Source organism: Brachyistius frenatus, unplaced genomic scaffold, assembly GCF_029030835.1.
Source record: "Brachyistius frenatus isolate BFR_SWC_R1_liver_20210118 unplaced genomic scaffold, ASM2903083v1 Contig_31, whole genome shotgun sequence".
Taxonomy (NCBI): domain Eukaryota; kingdom Metazoa; phylum Chordata; class Actinopteri; family Embiotocidae; genus Brachyistius; species Brachyistius frenatus.
Genome location: NW_027210630.1, coordinates 1,327,035 through 1,337,994, shown reverse-complemented (window position 1 = coordinate 1,337,994; position 10,960 = coordinate 1,327,035).

Here is a 10,960-nt window from a genome sequence, read left to right as displayed (position 1 = left end):
CATGTTTGAGGCATGTGTGTGACTGAGGTGTGACTGTCAACAACTAAGCTGAGACCACCAGGTGGTGGTGATGGTGGGTGGGTGGGTGCGTGGGTGGCGGGGGAGAGCACTTTTGATTGCAGAGTAAAACTGCAAAACAAACCCAGTGATCCAAACAAGACGGCAAAACACAGGAAGTTCCCGCAGACAGGAGACGAGGCTGCTCCCCCTGAAAACACAAAAGATCCAACCAAGTCTGTCTTCTTCTCCTCACCCTCTGGGACTCTGCTGAAAGGAGCGCAGGGCTCTTTCAGTGCTGGTAAATGGACCGTCTCCGTCCTCCTGCGGAGCCACCAGGCCTCACTATAACGGTAAATCTCCTCCTCAATTGGGCCTGTACTGCCTGAAGCTGGACCAAGATTCAGAAAGTATTTGTTAGTTTGCATGTATCAGAGTGCATTTATGACACATTTAGGTTATTGTATATCCATAGGTGTAGAAAACTGCCATATTAAACAACAAAGGCAGACATGTAACGATGCATCAGAGTCTTAAGCTTTGCTGCTGTACGACATGATCCTGTTTGTGTCACTGTTTATTTTGTCATTCTAAGTCTGGATGTTCTCTGTCAGTCTGTCTGTCTGTCTGTCTGTCTGTCTTGACAAACAGTCAAAGTGCTGTGAAAAAAAACCCCTCATTTTTGCTCCTTTCTTTTTTTTTTTTTTTTTTTTTAACCAATTTCTCTCTCACCTCTTGTCTTGTCAGTGACATCCTCTCTGATGGCAGCAGTAGTGGTTCAGCAGAAATCAGAGTGACAGAGACGTCGGCAGCAGAGGGAGTGACAGTTATGGGGACAGGAACACTCCCATGCTCAGTGCTCGCCCACTATTCCATCATTAGCCAATGAGGCGCTCATAAAAGTGAGTTATGTGCCACAAGAGGGGAGGTTCCATATGGCACAAGTGATCCAGAAAGGCAACGTGTCACAAAAGACCCCTAGAGCCCAACAAGTCAGCTTTTACAGGGGCCTCCCTCCCCGTCATTAATTGATTTTAATAACAGGCTGCGAGGGGGCAGAATGCTCTCATTCACTGGGCTGATGGGGCTTTTCCCAGGTCCCTCAGCGAACACTGCAGCACTTAGAGCTGTTTGTTTGGATTGCCTCTAGTGTGTGTGTGGCTCTCAGACCAGCTCGGTTACTCAGTCAGACACATACTCAATGTCCCAGCCATTCACTCGCCCGCTCACTCACTCAAACATTTGTTCATTTACCAGCTCAATAATTTCTTCACTCAATCACTGGCCTAGTCATTTATGCACACATTTATTCATGCCTCCCTGTTGGCTCCCCGAGGGCTATCCTTCTTTAAAGCAAGGTTCATGGAAACATGATCAGTGTCTCGTAACAGGTCATGTAATCTCAGAGTCGGACAGGACATATGGTGTTATTATTTTGGGGGAATATCAAAAGATTACAAGGACAACGCTTTCTTCTCACTCTAAGAACAAGTCTCTACGTTGACTCTCTCTTCCCAGAGAGGTGGGCGCTTCTTTTACCCAACCTCCCATCACGTCTTTGTCTCAGTCAATCCACACACTCAAAGTGAAAAATCCCTCATTTTGCATGTTTTTACTCTTTGCTTTGATTGTTCAGCAGTCTGAGCGAGGGAGAAGGGGTGGTGGTGGGGGATGTATGTTGGATGATGGGGAGTGGATAGGGAGGGAGCTGGGCCTGTCATAACTGCATAATACACCCATTACTCCTGTGCAGCAGAATTACCACTGATGGAAATGGGATTTTGGAAGATATATGGAATGTAATTATGATATACATATATGCATAGCCTTTTTTTTTTTTTACTCTGAAAAAGAGGCTTTGGTGTGTTATTTTCAGATACTACTGGCTTATTCAGTATGTGTAATTGTAAATATGCTTGTCTTTAGGGCTTTATTTCTGCTTTTTTTAATAAAAGGTGGCAAAGTGCTTTTCCAGCCTCGTTTTCCTGTGGCCAGCCCCTTGCCTCTGCACCTCCACAGCAATCCTCCTTTGAGGTTGACCCTGTTCTGAACATCTCTTTGGATCTCTGAAGGCAAAGGTCTGACAATCCTAAACAGGCAAAGGGGGTCATGCTGACTCATTCCAGCAGTGAAGCTGTCTGAAGTGTTGTCAGCCTTTAGAATACCAATTTTTCAAACTCCCTCAACCAAATAACACACACAGAGCAACCAAATTCCCCTGCAGTGAGTAATGCCACGACAAGATATAGAGAATATTTACTATCATACCCTCTGTGAGCAGTGAAAAATATTACTTTTAGGTTGCGTATAAATAACATGCCGTGCTTTTTCCATTAAGTCCTACACTACATTCTATATTATTATAATACGTTTGCAGCTGAAGCATGCAAGACGACAGCAGGAACTTGAGGCCGTATGTATGGTTTCCACTGTGTTGTACCTTAGGCAAGGGGCCTCTGCAGGAGGTTTTCTTTGGAAAGCACCTGGGTGTGAAAATAGGGCCTCCCAGTCTGGCCTGAGAGGCTGTGTAAACAGAGGTTCCAGTCGGGCCAGCCTGCACTGAATTGGACCTCTCCAAACAGAAACCATGAGTCAGCCTCAGGAACCCATCCACTTTCCTCCTTCAGGGGTAATCAGCCAAATACAGCCTGGAAAATGTACATAGTAGAGGAGTAATAGAGGTACTAGACTATATAATTTAAAAACATATACAAAAATCTAGGACGGTGTGCTGATTTTCGATCTGATTTCGTCACAGAAAATGTGTCCTTATTTTATCTTCCACACAATCAAAGAGCTACTTTTAGTCTCGAAAAGCACCTTGTTTGGGTTCATGCTCGATAGCCATTGCATAGACTGACTAAAAAAGATTGAACTTTTTCAAAATAAAAGGAAAAAGCTTACATGAAGTGCTGGAGTCTTTGCAGTCATCTTCATGTCAGCGTCTGGTTGAGTGGAAGACTTTATTAAGGCATTCGGGCGTCTGAGCTTTGCAGAGAGGGAGACTTTCTCCTCATCTCCGGTCTGCGTGAGTGGAGAGGCAGGGGCCTCACACTCCACTAAGGAATATTTATCTTTCCAGCTGGTTAGAAGGATTAAATGACCATCCCGCAGAGAAGGGAGAGGGCGAGGAGGAGAAAGAGTGTTTGAGAGAGAGAGTTGAGGGGATGGAGAAAGTTTTGTAGAGGAAAGAGAGCCGAAAGCGGGTAAGGGAGGGAATGATGCTTTAGTCTTCATCTAGAAAAAAAAAGAAACAATAAGAATGACTTAGCAAGTCACATTTACCCCCAGCTGTGACAAATATGATTGTGACTTTGTCTTCTCTCGGTGGTGGTGGGGAGGGCAGACATGCAAAAACACGCTCATGCACACACATGCAATTACAAATGCACACACACACTCAATGACATACAGAAACACAGAGCTAATTAACTTCCTGACACATTCACAGAAATTCATTTCAAAGACAGAACGCATATGTTCATGCAAATGTGATGAGAAACTGTTAAACGCTGAAATATCTGAAGCAAATAGAAAATATTTCTCACTCACTCACTGCTTTGTCAGTTTGATTTTGACTTTTTTTTTTTTTTTTTTCATTTCTTACAAACAAGACACTTGAGGCGCCTCCTTTATAAGGTCACCTCAAAGTCGTACTCTCTGATATTGATTATAATAAATATCAAAACTGTCTCTTCATTTAATCGACATGTTATCACCTGCCTAATTTCACATTAAAAAAAAGGACAAGTCTCATTACCAGTAGTTTTTATTTTTCCTTTCATTCCCGTCACTACTACATTAATGCACCAGGAATTACATAGAATCAGCCCGCTGATACAAGCATATAAATAGCAAATAAAGGAGTGTAATAACATCAAAGACGGGTCCTGTGAAATGCGATGCTGGGGTATTCAGACAGGAATGTTGAATGGGCGGCAGCTATGTGTGTGTGATTGTGGTTATGCAAAGTGCAATCTAAGTGGGGAGCTGAAGTCATGGAAATTTCCCTCTATAAAAGTGAAGCATGACAATGGATTTGGAGCATCAAGGCCCACAGGATTATGGGGATCACATAAATCCTCCCCCCCTCCCCCCCGTACCATAATTTTAGCAAACCACATCAAGCTCCATGTTAAGGGTTAATAATCCAGTTCCCCACCTCTTCTTGCTCACATTGCACCCAAGCTAAAATCCCTAACATTAACATGTGTATCCAGATGTACCGACTATAAAGACATTTGCACACACACGGGCTGTACACAACACACAAAAACAGACCTTTGCTGGTGTTCCTCATGAACAGACAGCAAATCTGACACACATGCACAGGCTTACCACACACACACACACACACACACACACACACACACACACACACACACACACACACACACACACACACACACACACACACACACACACACACACACACACACACACACACACACACACAAACACACACACAGACGGACTGTGTTCTCAGGTCTGTCATGTGCGTCTCACATCGTTTGGGTGTTATAGCTGTTGGCAGGGTGCCATGCACCCAGAGGAGCCGCTCCCTATACACCCTCTTCCACAACCACCTTAACCCCACCCTTCTCCCACTCCCAGCACTGCATCATCTGGAGCTCTGGGGTACAAGAGCAGAGGATCTTGTCGGGGGGGGGGGGGGGGCTGAAATCGATCGGTGTGCTACAACAAGTTCATCTTCTCTCCGCCACCCCCCTCGCCCCCACCACACACACACACCCCCACACACACCCACACCCCACTGCGCCAACACGCCAACACTTCAGTTAACCGCACGCGTGTTTGGCTTTCTCTCCATCTCTCAGTCTGTGTCCACTTTAACATCTGTACTAGCAGTAATCAACAGTTTACACACACACGCACGCACGCACGCACGCACGCACGCACGCACGCACACACACACACACGCACGCACACACACACACACACACACACACACACACACACACACACACACACACACACACACACACACACACACACACACACACACACACACACACACACACACACACACACACACACACACACACACACACACACACACACACACACACACACACACACACACACACACACACACACACACACACACAACACACACAGTGCTCTCCTCTATCTGTTTGGAGAGAGAAGTGTGCCACGAGGAGAGCTCCAGCTCCTCTCCTCTATTAGCCTGCTGTCGGAGGGAAGGCAGGGATAAGCCAGCAGGATTAGGGGGCAACAAAGCATCAGGCTGAAGAAATCCCCACCAGCCTTGGGGTCCAGCCGAGGCCTTCGCTGCTCTTTGGCTACGTGGAAGCTAACAGAGCCTACCCAACCAACATTGCATTCATGCTGTGCTGTCATCCAGTCGAGCACTCGCACCGCTACCACCATCATCTTTCATTTTCACCCCTCCTGCTGAAATAATGATCACTGGATACTGTACATCATACAACCAAGAGGTAAAATCCAATACAGGCAGCTTTATTTTCTCTTTGACAGTCATGATTACAGGTTTGGGTTTTTCTACCTGCAAGAATCACTCCCATCTGAAAGTCGAACCTGCTTTAACCACATACAGCGCATCTTGTCCGGCATTTGCATTTCAAAGAAGATGTAAGCACCTACATCATCAGCTTGATGGCTGCCTATCAGCAGCATGGCTCCCTATATAAAGTGTTGAGCTGGAAGTAAATCCGTGTGATTAATCAGGTCTGAAGCTAAAACATAATAATAACCCCCTTTATATTAATGCGCAGCTCATGGCTTGAACAGCTCTGTGGAAAGGCCATTAGTCACTGGCTCCCCGCAAAGCCACAATTAAGCAGTCACATATTACTCTCGCTCTCTCCCTCTGTTTCCAACTTTAATCACAGCGCTGTCTCCTTCGTTATGTATTCTGTTCCTGGGTGATCGTGTCTTTAGGCGCTGACTTGGACAAGGAAATCATTTTATTTTCCTATTTGTTAAGCTGTGTATTAACAGAGGTCGTGTATTTCCCGAGCTACAGTAGAGGGAAGCTTGAAATGGAATTCTCGCTTTTCAAGAGTGAGTTTGTGCACGACTTCCAAGCTCCACACTGTCTGCAAGAAAATAGTAAAGCTTTTTCAGAGTGAGTTGAAAATACATCATTATAGATATAGATATAATTTTAGAACATTTTAGAAGTACATTTTGCACTTCATCACCCAGTGTTCTTTCAACGGAGGAAGTGGGTGTATGAAAAGCAGGAACTGACAGATTTGATAATTGTTAAAGAAATCTTATTTGAATTCAGGAGCTTACTGGTTTTTTGGGGTTTTTTTTTTTTTTCCTTATGAGGGACACTTTAAAAAGCTGTCATGCACACCAACCAGGCATTTCCTTTCTGTCTCCCCTCCCTCCCCTCTCTTCCTAGTTCTCCTTTTTTGTGATATCCTCTAATTTTGCCCATGCCTAGGCAAATTTGTCGCGGCGCGTGGGCCCGTTTGATTTCATTAAACAGAATATTTAAGCATAAAAATTGTTTAATCGTCTCATGTCATTAGGAGATGGATTTCATTTTGCATATATTTGCATACTTCCCCCTCAAATTAAACCAGGCAAATATGCAAATGCAGAGGCCCAGGTTATGGCGGAGGTGTTTATTGTCATCACTTCAGGCAGTTCCACACTGCAGCGCCTCCGCAGAACAGGGGTGACAGCAACATCTGGAGGCCTGGGGGTTGGGAGGGAGAAAAGGGTGGATGCAGGAGGTGTAGGTGTGGGGATGAAAGTGTGTAATAGGCGCCTGTTTAGTTTTGGCTTTTGCGAACTGATTCGCCGCTGCAACTACTGCAGAATCTAGTGCATCAAAAAAACAGAACTGAATATGCATCATCACAGCGTACTCGCTGCTTTAATTACCAACTTCATCCCCAGTGCTTTGGACGTCCCCGTGCTAAAATGTATAGTGAGCCAATAAAGACATTAAAACACAGCACTGTTCTTTCAACTGTAGCCTCTGCATGTGTTTTCATCAGCTGTTCTGCTGCTATTGTCCACATGGCTAAGCACTGTTGCTAATGAGCCAGTAATTAGCAACAGCGTAACGCTTCTTCACCCGTGCTTAAGTCCTCGCTCATTTTTTCCCTCTGCACTGTAATTTTCTCATGCTGCAATTTCAGGCATCACAGCAGAATTTGCAGCACAATAGAAGTTTGAACTGCAAAGATGAATAGGGCACCACATTAACCCAAGTGATTGCAGTTTTAGAGAAATGGAAATGTAGGGTCTAAGTCTAACCTCATTTAATTCCCAATCAGACAAATGGATGCAGTTAAGGTAACCGTCAGATTCAGAATTAGATAGGCACTTCTATTTTTCACCTTACCATCTGCTCTCACTGCATATCACCCCACTTTTGCCACTTATCCACAACCGAAACTAAAGGATCATTGTTTTCATCGTGTAATGTATGAATATGTAGTAAATAAATGTGACATTAAAGAGTGTTCATTGCAAAAATAAATTAATAATCATTTATAAAAGTCTTAAGACAAGGCACAACATTTCTTGTTTATGTATTTGCTAATTGCCCATGATTTCAGCACAAGAAAGAGGGGGAAGGAAAAAGATGAAAGGAGTGTGAGAGTCTCCAGATCGAGACAGACTAAACATACCTTTTTTTTGTATGTATCCTGCTGGTCTATAAACAGGGTGCAGGGACAGAAGAGACTGATTGCTGTGTGTGTTTGTTCCGAGAGTGGCCTGCCAATGTGTTACTGTACAAGTCTGTTACAATCAGGAGAAAAGTGACGACGAAGGCTCCTGACAAATCATTACCTTCTTATGTTTCTGTCTGACCAGCATTACCTTGATGTAACAGGTAAGCCCGCTGCAGACAGCTGGAGCCCGACAAGGGGTCTGGGTGAGAAGCTCGGGTCTTGTAGTGACTTTGCAGAACGGCAGAGGCCTGATGACACTCAGCCCCAGTGGCAGGGACTGGGGTAATAAATCATGGGCAGTGGCAGTCAGATAAACGGCGCTGTGAAGCTGATTGGGAGGAGAAACTATTGTGACGAGTGCACGATGGTGAGGAGGCTTTGGCGACCTGTGTGAATAAAGGTCACCGCTCCACAGAGGCAGACCCAAACAGCTCCCCGCGTCTTAATTTACCCTGAAAAGCCATTACAGCCACTCGGCTTGCTTCTTCCTGACCCTCTCCTCCTCTCCCCCCTTGTCCTATCGCTTGCAGAGGAAGTCTTTCTGCAGGACCTTGATGGCCCTTAAGCACATACTCTAAAATTAGCTCTCCCATCTAGGGGTGGTCGTTGTTACAGACTGAGGAGCTGGTGTCTCACTGAGTGGTGGCCCCTCTGCTGGTCATTCAGGTACTTCTAGACTAATTCATAATGTTCACATGTAGTACTTTTATTGGTTTCGAGAGGTGCTTGTGTTGGACTCAAACAGGGAGGTGTTATATTGTCTAGTGAATCAAATGAAATATTAAAGACTGTGTTGCCAGTTACCAATACAGGTCAATACTATATTTTGTTTGCATGTAATTACAGTGGTGGAATGTAACTAAATACATTTTCCTAAAGTGAAAATGTTAATTACTTGTTCTGTATTTTAATTGAGTATTTACAGCTGCTCTGAATTTTAGCACACTAAACCTTAAGCTAAAATGTGTATTTTTTTAGTTTCTTTAAAAATTCAGATATCACTCCATCTGCTAACAACTCTGAAGCACTTCAGTATTTGATCAAGTTGCAGCATTTAGTTCTCAATTCTTCTATTAAGTTGTTCTTATAAGTTGCGCCTATTTTCACACCTTTTCTTTAGCTACAGTGTATTTCCATTTTATACATCTGCTCAGTCACATTTCAGAGAGAAATAATGTACTAAATTGTACTGCTAACATTATTTGTCCACCATAATTAGTTGACGGCTTTAGTTTACATATGGAGATTTTATACATATGACAATGACATACAATGAGCTTAAATATAGATATGGAATATGATGCATATAGATGTAAATTAAACTATACCCAACAAACACAATCATTAATTCTCTCTATGTCAACCTCCTACAAAATAAAAATGCTAAATGAAAAGGACTACATCAGTAACAATGATCCCTTAACAAAGTATTTTATTGTAGGACACTCGCACAGGTTATTTTTTCTGCATTATGCTTACTTGCATTAGATAGTTAAAGTATTTTTTTCTTACAGCATTTACCTTACATTAGGGTGTTCTTTTTTTACATAAGTAAAGTACTTTATGGATTAAATCAATAAAATAAATACTTTCCTTTAAATATATTTAAATATTTTTCTGCATGTTTTTTTTTTTTTTTAAACAAGATTAGCATAATAGCTTCACTTAATCACCCTTGTCCATGTGAGATGCTAAAGCATATGTTAGGCTACTTTTACCAAATAAAACTATCATAATCAGTGATCGCAATTGAAATTATCTGCAGCAGACTTTCACTGCTCTGCCTTTCCAGACTCGGTCAGTTTACTGGTTAGTTAATTGTATTCTGCAAGGTGATAAATTTGATCTTCATGCGGTTAAATCATTTTTGATTACCCGTTTAGCTCCATTTTAAGGACAATTCTGCTCAGAAAATTAAGAAAATAAATTCACTCTATCTCTACAGTTTTGTTTTTTAAGGACAGAAAGTGTTGCTCTTTGAAAATGCTGGCTGCTTCAAGTTAGAGCTGACTTCTAGCTGTTAAATAATTAGTTTAGCTATGACTAAAATAGGTTAAAGTAAGGCTCCACTGGCAAGGCAGAAATTATAAAGCGACCTTTATGAGTCACAGCATTCATCGGAGCCAGCACAAACACTGGTGTGAGACTAAGTGTGCTGTTGTGCTACTTGGCAGAGTTAAGAACTACTCTCTCAGAGAGGAAAAACAGACATCCCTCTTGATCACGACAAAAGTTATTCAAAACTACTAAATTGCTCTTAAACTTTACTTCACTGGTAAAGCAGCACTGCCACTTATTTTCATTAAAAAAATAACATACTTTTCACCATAGGAATATCTATCTATCTATATTAGCTTTATGCTTAGCACCTGATATATAATGTCAAGGTGTCAAGAAGAGAAGCTGATTTAAAGTACAGAGAATTGTGTTTCCTTTAAAAACCTTATGTGTTACTATATGATTATCCATACAGTCATGGTAATACAATACTCAGTGGTGACAAAAGATGGAGAAAAATGCTGCTTTTAGAGGAAGATTGTGAAACAGGGCGCAGACATATGCAATTTGATCAACATTAAGTCCTGAGGCAGAAACAGTGTTTAGTTTAAAAAGCAAATCACTCCGAACATCTAAATGTGAAGAGCCAAACTTATTAAAGGCTGAACATATATAGATATATCCTATCTCTTGACTGCACATTTCATCCTATGTTTTTGCTGTTATGAATCTTCTGTACCAAAGCTAATACCCTGACATGACCACAGCAAAAAGAGCAAAAAGGCATATATTGTTTTACTGGAAAGTCTGTTGAGTGGAAGCATCCAGATGACGTCCGGTCCACATTACAGGGATGGTACATTCAGTCCATCATTGTTTTATAACAATACGGTGACTGGAGCTTGTGTACAGCAGAAAAGGAGCTGCATTGTTTGCAGTGGCTCATCTAACTAGCACCCCGGCGACTCTCTCCCCTGAGTGACGCCTGTCAGTGACACTCTATCAGCTGCCTACATGCCACCAACACTCCCTTTGCTTCACCCCTCTTTGTGCTCTCGCTCTCTGTTCTTTCTCCTATATACTATCTTGCCGCCTCTTCTCTCTTAGGATTGTTTCCCTTCTTTTCTGCTCTCTCTCTCTCTCTCCCTCGCTCTCTGACTCTCCTGGCCCCTGTTTCTTTCCATGCCAGCACACCTCCCCCTCTCCCCCCTCCTCCGCCTCCTCCTCTTCGTCCTCCTTCTCCTCTTCCTCCTCCTCCTCTT